Source organism: Notamacropus eugenii, chromosome 1 (assembly GCF_028372415.1).
Source record: "Notamacropus eugenii isolate mMacEug1 chromosome 1, mMacEug1.pri_v2, whole genome shotgun sequence".
Lineage (NCBI taxonomy): Eukaryota > Metazoa > Chordata > Mammalia > Diprotodontia > Macropodidae > Notamacropus > Notamacropus eugenii.
In genome coordinates, this window is record NC_092872.1 from 629,122,833 (window position 1) to 629,135,609 (window position 12,777).

General features: G+C 39.8%; 1 protein-coding gene across 2 annotated transcripts in view; it reads left to right on the forward strand.

Annotated features, from left to right (window-relative positions):
- The first annotated feature begins 6,374 nt into the window (after nucleotides 1-6,374).
- The window catches only part of GREB1 (growth regulating estrogen receptor binding 1), a 215,748-nt gene continuing 209,345 nt past the window's right edge, over nucleotides 6,375-12,777 (forward strand). The window contains exon 1 of one of the 2 annotated variants that reach the window (XM_072635234.1): nucleotides 6,375-6,639. The gene's annotated coding sequence lies outside the window, so the exon portion shown is untranslated. The remainder of the gene's footprint in view (nucleotides 6,640-12,777) is intronic. The other variant, XM_072635241.1, reaches the window with a different exon arrangement.

The window sequence follows — 12,777 nt, forward strand, 5'->3', positions numbered from 1 at the left end:
GTCTTATCATGACAATTTGATTAAATGCTTCTAGTAATAAAAACTGATGGAACTTTAGTATAGTGTTTTTATTTCTCTTTCTTTTCACAGAATGACAGAATTTTAAGTTGGAAAGAACCACAGTGGCTATATGATCCAATCATTTAGAAAGGAATCTCTGCTATAAGATATTGGACAGTGTTCAACTAACCTCTTCTTGGACCCCTAAGGAGGGGGAACCCCACCATTCCTTGAGGCAAACCAAGAGACTTCACTCAGTGATGTCAGCAACACAGAATTGTAACTGCCCTATTGCAAACAAGAGCATGAATTTGAAAAGTTAGGACAAGTATTCTTTGAAGTGTGGTTTAGGTAAGGGAAGGTACTTGATTATAAATTGGTTCAACTCCTTGACTATCCACGAGATGGCAGTAATTCAAGCATTTTAAAGGCTGACTCAAGACTTATCTTCCTGCAGCTTGAGTACAGAGGGTTTTCGCCGAAGATCTATCTACTTCAAGTAGATTTAATCGGAGTTTATAGCTCAAATGATGGTTTTATACTAAGTGAGTACCCAAGTTTGCTTTAACTTCCTCTTAACCATTTGCAAGAAAACAAAATCATAAGAATAAAACCTCAAATGTTCTATCAGTTTAAACTTATTTGGACAGATTCCCTTGCAGTTTATTATGATGAACAAAAATTTTCATTAGTAATGCAAATTAATGTAACAGTTAAGAGTTCAGGAATGTTTAAAACTCTATTGGAAGTGTCCATTGACATACAAGTAACTCTCAATGATTCTTATCCATATTTTAGACCAGAGTACATTTTGTTAGATTTAAGAACTGGATAATGGAGCTCTTTCTTCTTTCAGAGAATTGGCTGAGTTAAGGAAAAGGTGGTCCTGAAGTCTAACAAGTGTGTGTATGAGAAAAAACATATTTGTGAGGAGCAGAAAAGTGTGCATGAAGGAAAGGGCAGAAAAATTTGAGTCAATGGAGATTATGAAGGTATAGGAGATGAATGTGTGTGTATCAGACAGATGTGTTAGGAAAGATATTGGATGGGGAAGTGTGTGTATGTATATATTTGGAAGGAGGAGAAAAATGTATATGATTTCATGAGACAGCTACTGGTCACTGGGAAAACTGGTCCAAGCTGTCATCGTTTTCATAACTCCATGAGCCCCATACACAGCCATCATTTTAACTGGATGAAATTAAGATTGAATCAATGGACTTTTAGGGATCAAGTTTGTCACTCAAGTTTTTTCTCCCAGTTTTGTACAACCCTTGCACACGAGTTGAAAGCAGTTTAATACAATTCAAATTGGAAAATGCCTTAAGAAGTACTGTTTCAAGTACTTTTACCCTACCTCTTGACATCTTATCAGACTAAACTATCTCTTCAGTGATGGAAAATTACTTAATTCTTTGACACTAAATTTTGCTCTGATATTTGATCTGGTTTGGATTTTTTACGTTTGTTTTCCCCCCAGATTTTTCTGCTTTTAAAATTGGATTTCTACATCACTATCTTTTGATGATGCCACTTTCAAGTTCAAAAATAGCATATGATGATTAATTCAGGTTCAAGTCTAGTATGAGGGGAAAAAGCAAACAATGTTTTGGATTTGAAGACAGATGTTTTATCTGACTAGAAGCAAAAGGATAATTCATAAAAGAAACCCAGAGGTATTTCCATGAAAACATTTCTATTTTTTTCCCCTAGAATGTTAAATTTAACTGCTAAGAAATTTTTGCTAACTTTAGGACAGTTTTTTCAAGGTGAGACCCAAGTAATTAAGGATAAGAGCTCTGTTCTACAAAAACATACTATTATCCCTGATATTTTTGTGCAGGAATTCTTAACCTTGTGTGTGTGTGTGTGTGTGTGTGTGTGTGTGTGTGTGTGTGTGTGTGTGTGTGTGTGTGTAAGAGAGAGAGATGGAACCCTCTTACAGTTTGGTGAAAGTTGTCGATTCCTAAGAACTTAAAAAAAAATCATAATTGAAGGAAGTGCTAAATTTCGGTCAGAGACTGGTGAGAATAAAGATGTCATTCTTTCCTCTACCCCAAGTTCATGGACCTCCTGAAATTTATCTACAAACTTGTGAATGGACCCCAGGTTTAGAACTCCTGTTTTAGTTCATCAACCAATCAGTGGGGAGCTACTGTCATTCAGTCATGCCAGACTCTTTGTGATTCCATCTGGGATCTTCTTGGCAAAGATACTGGCTTGGTTTGTCATTTCCTTCTCTAGCTCATTTTACAGATGAGGAAACTGAGGCAAGCAGGATTAAGTGACTTGTTCAGGGTCACACAGCTAGTAAGTGTCTGAGGCTGAACTCAGGTCTTCCTTACTTCAGGCCCAGGCCTCTATCCACTGAGTCACCTAGCAGCCTACTATCTGTTTCGGCAATGGTGCTAAGTGATGGGGCTCCAGATACAACAGTGAGGCAGTTCCTACCCATAAGGAACTCCAGACTGTCATCAAGGGAAGCAATGTAAACAAGTATATTAAAAAATAAAGAAAAGGTGACCTTGAGGGAAGAGAGGCACTGGTTATTGTGGGGAGCAAGAAAGACTTCTTCCAGAACAGAGCATTGGCACCGAGTTTTGAAAGATATTAGAGATTCTAGATTATGTCCTTTTGCACTATTTTTTGCTAGATAACATGGTATCATATGTTACTGACCTACTACAAGAAACCTCATTATGCTGTTTATTGTTTTCTGATTTAGAACAGCAATGTTACTCAGATTTGTACAATACTGTAAGATTTAATAAAAGCAGTGACTGTCCTCTCTGCTGTACAAAATGACTTAAATAGTTTTCCTGATCATGATTTTTTGAGGAAAGCATTGAGATTTGCATTTTGCAAATGGATTAAAGAAGACTGAGAAAGATTAAAGAACTTTCCCTCAGGCAGCAAGCTAGGAAGTGTAAGAGCCTAGAGCAAAACCTAGATTATGTCTATTGTGTTTTCCACCCCCCTAAACATTCTGCTTGATCCTTCATTTCTCTGACTCCAAATCCAGTGCTCTTTGTTGTCCAGCCAGGTAAACTGGCCACATAAGTGGCACAATTTGTCGGGTGCAGGTAGGAGAATATTGTTCTTACTGCCAGTCCTAGGCCTGAAGGGTGTATCATAAGAAAAGCCTCCTTTGGTCCTTGAGAGCTTGTAACTACCTCTGGTAGGTCCAATGACTTAATACTCTTTCTAATGTCTGAGGATACAATGCTGCCTGCAGGCTAAATGCTGCCCACTGCACCCAAGGGTACAGGCCACCGGAGGTTTTAATTGAGAACCTTTTACGTCTAATTAGCTAACTCTCATGAACAAGCTAATTTTGCGTACCAGATGTGACAGCTTGCATCAATCAGTAATAATAACAAAACATTCATGCAGTTACACATACGTAGATTTCTGATTCAGTAATCCATCGCTGAAAAATCTCTGATGTGTTAAGGCATTATTAACATTTTAGAAGAGATGGATTTCTTCAAGATCAGAAAAAACCAAGACCTGAAAGGTATATTTGGAGTAAGGTACTGGAACAGAGAGCCAGGAAATGGGATGGAAGATTGGGGATATGAGAAGATGGCAAAGCTCCTTCTTGACAGTTTTGCCTAGGATTGGCCTTGTTGTTCTAAGTACTATTTTTCTATTTTTAAACTGTCTCCCTCCTAACAAAACAAATCTGTCCCTGTCTCTGTTTCTCTGTCTCCCTCCCTCCCTTTCTCCCTCCCCTACTCTCTCTCTCTCTGAAAGTAATGGTGTTGTCAGTTATAATTAAAGTTTAAAGCTTGGAAGGGACCTTAAAAATGGTCTAATCCAACTGTGTTGTGCACTGTGGAAGTCATATCTATCAGGTGAATTATTTTCATAAGCTGACGCAGGATATTACAGAAGCAGGCTGAGTGGTGCCACAACTATTTTTGATCCAGGGCTTTTGGATAAAAAAGTGTGCATGTGTACAATTTTATCATTTCATTATATTCTCCTGTTACAGTTGTTATGTTTCATAATTATTTAATGCCTGCTAATCCTATCTCAATTAGAATGCAAACTCCTTGGGAAAAGAGATTGTGTTGTCCAGTTGCCTTCATTTTAGTAGGCACATCTAGGTGCTCACTAGATATATTTGCTGATTGGTCTATATTTCAGAGGACTTGGAGTTGGAGCACCTTAGAGATCATCTAGCTAGACCTTCTCATTTTATGGATGAAGAAACATAGCCCTACAGAAGAAAAGGGACTTGCCTAAAGGTCATACAGCTATTTAACGTCAGAACTGGGATGTGAAGCCATTTCTTCTGATATCAGGTCTTTCTCCTCTGCCTCCTGACGTTTTATCGGACTAAATGATCTCCTTAGTGTCAGGAAGTTACTTTATTCGTTGACACTAAATTTTACTCTGATATTTGACCTGATTTGGATTTTTACCTTTTACTTTTTTCCCACTGATATTTTTGCTTTTTAAAAACTGGATTTTTATATTGCTTGCTGTCTATCTGGTGCTGCCACTTTCCCCCTTTTCCTGTCACTTCTTTTCCAATGAACCGACATTCATTTTTCCTTTGTGCTGCCTTGAAATGTCTACTTGAGAACCAGTTTTTGGTTCCCTCCCTTGTTCAAACTTTTCTCTTTCCTGACATTAAGCCAGCAGGTGATGTCTCTTGAAAAGCTTTCTCTTCCTTGCTTTTGAGTCTGGTATGTCTTGCAGAGAGCAAATCATTCAGTTGCAATCATGACTTGTTGATCTCAGCTGACTGGGGTATCCCATGTAGGGGGGGAGAGAGGAGGGAAAAATCGAGGAGGAAGGGAACTACAGAAAAGATTTTCAAAAGTGTATGTGCTAGGAGAAATGGAAGGTGAAGAGGGAAAGAGAGGGGCTCTGAGGGCTTAGTTAGGAGGAAAGAAGCAGAGCTGGGGGATGGGGTTGGTGGAAAGTTGGATTAATCCTGTTTAGCCAGGAAGGAAGAAGAGGGGAGGGGAAGAAGATAGAGAAGCACCTCTGCTAAAAAGCAAACTGCTAACTGCTTCTGGCTTCCTCCAGCCTGCGGTTTTTCCTCTGAGTAAGGCATTCATTCTAGGGGAATCAGAGGAGGGTGGGAGGGTGGACATTAAAGAGAAGCTTAGGAACCATTGTCCAGTGGAGAGAAATATAAGGGATTTGGGCTTTAGTCCGGCTTGGTCATTAATTTGGGTGTGTGGGAACAAGTCACCTATTCTCTGTGTACCTCACTCCTAAAAACCAGAGGGCTGGTTTAGATGATCTCCAATGCCCCTTCTAACACTATATGTACCTTCCCTGCCCCCAAACCTATCTCTACAAGGGACTAAAAAAAGTATGTTCCTCTTTTGTAGAGTTTGGGTGAAAGAGATAGGGGGATGGTAAAAGACAGCCCCAAAAGAAAGGGTGGTGTTGTTGGACTGAATATAAGATAGGCATGAGGGTTTGATGAGGAAGACCTATAGGGCAAATATCCCTACCACCAAACCAGTCCAGACTTGATAAATAGACAGGCTTTCCTTGTGAGGTAGCATAAAATTTGGAAATAGGACTACATAAGATTTCATTGGGAAGCTCAAATAATAAACCTGGACATGAAGTGGGCAGACAGCCTCAATTGTTTTGACTTGTACGGAGGAATAAAAACTGTGAACACTGGGTACATGAGGACTGGCTTTTACAGATTACCTAACTGGGCTCCTCTTCCCACCTCTTTGAAAGATAGTGTTACTAAAATTCCCTAGGAACTAGCAGTGTTGGTTATACACATATTTCCCAGTGGCTGTTGAATGAACAGGAGAAGAAAAGGCCAGCACCAAGTGACCTTAGAACAGATCACTGGACTTAAGAGATCATTTCATCCGGCCCCAAACCTCCTCATTTTATGAAGAACAAGTCTCAGAATAGTTAAGCGACTTGCTCAAGATCACTGTAAGCTGGGATTTGGACCTACTTCCTGATTTTAAATCCAGTGCTCTTTACACTCACCATGCCACCCCCTTTGATTCCCCAAGCCCTCCTACTTCCAGAGGTGCTGCCTTGCATAGCCTTCATCCCTTATCCCATTCATTCTGATCCAAATTTCTAGAGTCCTTCATTCTTTCTTGACTCTAGTTCCAACGTGCCTTCTCCCAAAGGTGCCCCTAGGATGGCAGCCACACCACAATATTCACCCACTTGGTACCAGGGATTGGCCTACTCCAACCCCAGTGCAGTAGTTTGGGGTGCGGGAACAAAGCACTTCAATGTGGGCCCTACTTTCCCTGTGGCCTCCCCACCTTTTCCCTTCATCACCTACTCCCTCCCCTGCCCTCCCCAGACCCCTTTTCACGGTCAAACCCTGGTTTGAACCTGATGATTTGCCCATCTTTCAGGGACCTCCTCCCTCCCAGCTCAGCAACGATGAAGACCCGGAGAAGTGGACTCTTGCAGGGCGGAAGGATGTAAGGGGTACCACTCCTCCAACTTGGCTTTAGGAACTCCGGGCTTTCGAGGATTCCCCCCACCCCCTCAACTCAGGCTCTAACCCGAAGAATTATTGGTTTAACCCACAGCCGGGAGATTATTCTTGAAAACCCGACTGCAGGTCAAGCCCTGAGAGGTGGTAACCCCAGGGAGAGGACAAAGAGGGTCTTTGAGGTAAGGTTTTTTTTTTCTCCTTCTAGCCAACTTGTCTACAGCATGAGGTCCTTCTTCCAGACTAAGAACTGCGTTGTCAGTAAATGGGGATCCTTGTGTCAGCATCTCCCAGGCTGCGTGGGGATGCAGCTGGGTGCTGGGCTGGGGAGCAGTGAGGGGAGGCAGCCAGAGTGGAGCGCATGTGTGCTTGGGAAGTCAGGACCAAAGAGAGCAGAGCTCCAGCTGCAGTGGGCTGATGTGCAGGGCGGTAGCCGAGCTGGGGTGTCTGAGGGTGCTGGGGAGCCTGGACTGGCCCCCCAGAGAAGGAGTCCTGGAAGCAAGGATGATTCCGCAGTCCCCCAGCAAGCTTAGGCAAGGACTCCCGACTGTGCTAAAGGGTTCTTCAGAGTGGAGCCTCTCGGGAATGCTGGACTCCCAAGACCTTAACCCTAAACTCAAATTAGGCTTTGGGAGAGTGGTTCCCTCTTCCCTCCACCTCGCTTTGAAATGCAGAGATGGCAAATACTTTTTAAAAAGGGGGAAATTGGGAAGAACTCTCCATTTCCATGTTAACCTCCATGCGCATACATATTGTTGATTTAAGATACCCCTGCCCCCATGGGTCTGGTGTTTTCAAAAAGAATGCCTAGGAGAGCAGGCAGGAAGGAGGCTTGTGGTGCCCCTGAGCAGGGAATTAGGACACTGGGGGAGCAGGCTGCCTACCGCTGGACCTAAGTTCTTACTGGAGTTTGTGGTTCGTGGCTTCGGGGGCGAGTTGGAGGGTCGGGATTTTCAGTAACGGAATCAGCGCCCAGGGAACCAGCTAAAGGACAAAAGTTCCTGGAGGGAAGCGTCCCATTGAAAGTTTTAGCGGAAACCTTGCGAAGCCCTGGGGTGAGATGGGGCTGGCTGGGGGCGGTGCAGTGGTGCAGGTTAGCGAGTGGAGGCTGGGAGAACCCTTCTTTTCCCCGAGTTGTGGAAGGAGGTTGGGCCATTTTGCTGTCAAACCCTTTTATCGTGGGTTAACAGGACCCTAAGCCAGGAAGAACTACTTAATTTGTACAATGTAGCCTTTCTTTAATCGGCTTTTATTGTGCAGGTAATTGTTAATTTCAGGGCTGCAAGGTTTTATTGTCCCTTTAAAACAATAAATGTGTGAATTTAACCTGAGGAACCCCCCCCCCCCCCCCCACACACACACTTTCTTTTATTCTCAGATCTTTAATTTTCTGATCCTAAAGGTAGGTTCTAGAAGTTGGGGTCAGAAATTGGTGGTAGTTCTGAGCTCATGCTTCTTATTTTATAAACTCCCGTTAATGATGACACTGTATAGGAAAAGTAGGGAGGCTTTCGCGGCTGTGTATATCTTTAATGAACTTCAAAAAATTCAGTCCTTATTAGGGTTATAGATTTTGAGGACTGCTCATTTAGTAAACTGGGAGAGAGAGCGTGTGTGTGTGTGTGTGTGTGTGAGAGAGAGAGAGAGAGAGAGAGCATGCATGCTTGCCCTTCTCCTGGGAAATCAAAACATAAAAAGAACTAAAGGGGAAAAGAGCTAAAGCCAAACTTAATTTTCTGAAGTAAAAAAAAAAAGGAATATAAGATTATTTGTACAATTGACCTCTCAAATCAGAACTTGGTTGCACAGGAATCTTTTGACTCAAGAGAACTCTAAATAGATGATGGTTAATTTCATGAATGCGTTAAAATATATTTTTAATTGATTATTTAAAGTTTTACGGATGACTTGTTTATTACTCTTCTGATATGCCTCTCCCATGTTTTCATAGAACCTTCCCTTTTAACAAGGAAAAACAGTTAAGCAAAATCAACAAAGTGGCTTCTGACTGCATACACAACATTCTGCATCCGAAGTCCCCCACCTAAGTGTTTCATTATCTGTTTTTTGGGAGCAGGATTTAGTCCTTACAATTAATTTGAATTCACTTGAATGGAGAGTTTAAAAAAAATCAAAAAAGTAACTGATAAGTCAGATTGAGACCTCCCTCTTACCTTTCAGAGCATTGTTTGAGGGCAACATTACATTTACGTTAAAAAAAATTAATTTTTATCAGTATAAGTGACCATTGTACTTTTTTTTAAAGCAGGTCTTAAGGCCCTTTGTAGTGGTATATTCTTTCATGCAAGCTACTTTAAAACAATAGATAAGTTCTTTTTACTTATGGTAATTTTCCCATTTTAACATTGCTTTCTGCGTAGTTTTGAGTGAAAGCATTAAATGCATGCTATTTGAGAGCTTACTATATGTACTGAAGGTTAAAGCAAGATTTTAATTTTTCATAGTGTGGCAGGAAGAGGAACTGTAATTGTAACCTTTTTATTTTCTCTCGAATTGATCACTCTTTCTAGAATACCACATCCAATTTGGAGCTCCAGAGTTTAAAAGGAGACCTCAGTGATGCCAGCTAAGTTGTTTCATATCAGACAGTGAGAGCTAAGTGAACCTTTAGAAATGGAGGAGGAAACAATAACAGAGAATTAACTTAGTTCAGGGTCACAAACAAGATATTAGAGCCTAGGTCTGGGTCACCTAACTTCCAGCCTAGGGCTTTTCTACACACTTTACCTGAGGTCTCCGAATCTCAGTTTCCACATCTGCAAAATCAGAAGGCTGGCTCATTGGGTTTTTAAAGTCACTGATTTATCTCAAAATTGCTCTGATTATTTAAAGGTTATTGAATCAGTACTATTGTGAAACAAAACTAGGTGGGTATTATAGTTGAAAATAATATACATTAAATACAAGAGAAGTTTTGGTCTTTTTTATTTTTATGATGTAGATCATTTCCGCCCAAGAGAGTGAGGTTGTACAGTTTCCTTTATAGAAGTCTTTAAGAATAGTATATGCAGTGCCTCTCAAACATACAAAATGTCTGCATGGTAAGATGTAAACAACCTGCTTTGGAGAAAGGATCCAGGCTATAGACGATCCTACACTAGTAAAACCTTTAAAACTGGAAGGAATATTAGAAATTATTTCAAGACAATGTCCTTATTTAAGGCTAGGGAGGCCTTGGCATCCTTTGATAATCTTCTAAATCCTCATTCAGAATCTGATTTTGGAAGGCCTTCCTATTTCTACCTCTCTTGACTCCTCTCCCGTGTTGCCCATTTCTCTTATCTCCCCTGTCTTTATTCTCCCTTCTATCCTCTCTCTTCCTCCTCCCTTCTCCTCCCTCTTCCCTGTCTTCTCAGTCTCTCTCTCCCAATATAGGTAGATATAGATGGATAGGTCAACTAGGTGGCACAGTAGGTTGAGCACTGGACTTAAGAGTCAGGAAGACCTAAGTTCAAATTTAGCCTCAGACGCTTGCAAGCTGTGTGACTCTGTGCAAGTCATTTAACCTTGTTTGCGTCAGTTCCCTCATCTGTAAAATAAGCTGGAGAAGGAAATGGCAAACTACTGTAGTATCTGCTAAGAAGACTCCAAATGGGTTCATTGGATTCCATTGAAATAACTCAATACCAACAAATAGATATCTCATTTCCTTAGTGCGTAGAAACTCAAATCTGAAGTGATACAACTCTTAAATCTTTATAATTCAAGCACAAAGTACCAATTAACTTTGTCTGTGATAAAAAGGGATTTATAAACACATCCTTGTGTAAATCTGTGACACTTTGTCTTTACAAGAAGGAATTGCCCCAGTACAAAAAGTGACTAAAAAGGAACATGTATTCTGCCCCCCTCCCCCCCCCCCCCGGTGAAAGGTGCCAAGAAAGATAGATGAGCTCTATGTGAAGGGGGAGATTTCATGGAGCTGACTTATATACCCTGAAAAGGGGGTTTGCTGTAGTGGGCATGATGGAAAAGTGCCCTCTCTCAGTGTTGAAGAGGCTGGTATTTCTAGAAGAGAAAGGGTGGCACTTTGCTAGAGGCACAGAGGAGCATTTCTGACTCCTAAAAATCATCTCCTCATGTTCTTTGGAGACAAATAATAATTGTAGGAGCTTTATTCCTGTATATTAAGGCGCTTTAATTCTTGTTCAAATGCAGATCGTTTTGGGAGAGACATCTTGTTCCTTAGTATAAATTAACATTCCATTTGGGCCAGTATTTATACACTGAGAGGACAAGTTGTGAGTTGAGTTAGGGAAAGAATTATAATTGCAGGGCTAGGGATGGCAAGAAGAAGGGCATAGAATGTTGAGATGATCACTAGAAGACATATTTCCAAGTCAGTTTCTTGTATTTTTCAATATTGGCTAGAAATAAAAGGCTGATTATACAGGTTTTATCCTATTACAAATAGTAACAATTGAGTAAAAATCTGAATGAATAAAAATTTTTAAGTTAAAACAGATGATCAGCTTATAGTGTGTGGTGTTGCATGGCAAACCAAGAATTAAATACTCTTAGAGTTTACTGTAGGGAAATTTTATCAACATGTCATATAAAAGATTGTTTTAATTTTTTAATATTTGAACATACCTTGTTTCTTATATCTCTCTTGTAAACTTTAAGCTCCATGAAGTTAGTAATCTCATAAAATCTTAGTATTTTCTTCAGAACAGGCTCTAAACATAGCAGTTACTTAAATGTTTATTAAATTGAAGACATGCAAAGTTAAATAGAAAGGTTATAATTTGTAAGGATTGATTGCCCTTTAGTTGGTAATTTGTTTCATAAAATTTAGCATTTGAGGTACCTTAAAAATCTAGTTCAATTCCATTTTTTTTTTCAGATGAGAAAACTGAGACCCAAAGAGAGTCTAAAGGAATTGTAGCATTTTTCCATGTAATTCTCACCCACTGTTTTCACAAAATACCACTCAGTGTCAGAAGTGTGGATTTCTTGAACTTGAATTATATTCAGAAGTATCATATTGACTTTATATTTATGAAGACAGAAAAATCTGAGGCTTAGTTCATCTTAATTCTTGGTAATATTTGACAGTTTTTCAAATGCTAGATCTTAGGAAAGATTTATTAAAAAATACAACATTTTCTTTAGTTTTTCCAGTGATAAGTATTCCAGATTTCTGGCTAATTTATGGTCATCTTTATTGAAAAATATTGAAGAAGAAAAATTCCACAACTGAGAGTCAGTGATTAAAATCTGATCAAATTAATTCCAGATGTTGATGATATGGCTGGTTAAGAATTTGATGAGGAGGAAATTTCAATGATTTAACTAATATATTCAGTTCATCAGAAGTTTGTGTGAAGGGAGCAGTAACATGTAGTGTAGAGTAGCTGGTTTGTTGGACAAAAAATTCTTGTTAGTGTTGGCACTGTAGAGGGAGTTCAAGGACAAGGAACTGAACTTGGTAAAACTAAGTGTCTACAGGGAAAAGAATGAACCAGCAAGCTTCTGTTCCATAGAGTACTTTACCAGTGAACTTTTTGGAAAACTGGGATTGAAGACTTCTCCATTGGGTGGTGGGAATCAGTTGTGGGAAAATAAAAGAAGATCCACAAGACCCACCTTCAAAAGGAAAAAAAAAAGTTTTCTTTTCTCTTCCTAAGTGCATAATTATAGCTGTCTTCCCATATTTCTCAGAATTTCTTATCTGGAGATCCTCACAGCACTGTAGTATTCTTTTACATGCATATAATACAATTCACTGAGCCATTCTCCAATTAGTGACCACTGATTCTGTTTCTTTTTTTGTACTACAAAAGTTCTTCTCTGAATCTTTTGGTATATCTGGAATCTTTTCTTGTGTTTTTAGCCTGCTTGAAAGTGTAGAGGTACTGCTTTTCAGTCAGTTCTTAAAGAGATGCATGAAGCACAGAACTGAAAAAAATGAACTTGTAAACTAATATGCTAAAGTAAAATTCAGTCCGGCCTATCTACCTTACTTCGTGGAACATAGCAGGAAATTCTGTAGTGAAAAGAATTTAGTTATCAGTCTGAAGACCTAGATTTTAGTCCTCACTGGCTGACTATACAGGGCTTCCTAACTTTTTATGTGTTAACGGACTCCTTTGACAGTCTGGTAAAGTCTGTTGGACCCTTTCTCAGCATAATGTTTTTAAAGGCAGAAAAAATACATAGTACTACAAAGGAAGCCAATTGTATTGTAATAATTACGTATTTTTTGCCATTCAAATTCATAGACCCCCTTGAATAACCCCTGATCTAAGGTATGTGACTTCAGAAAAATAATTTGCTACTTTAAAAAGACTGGAAAA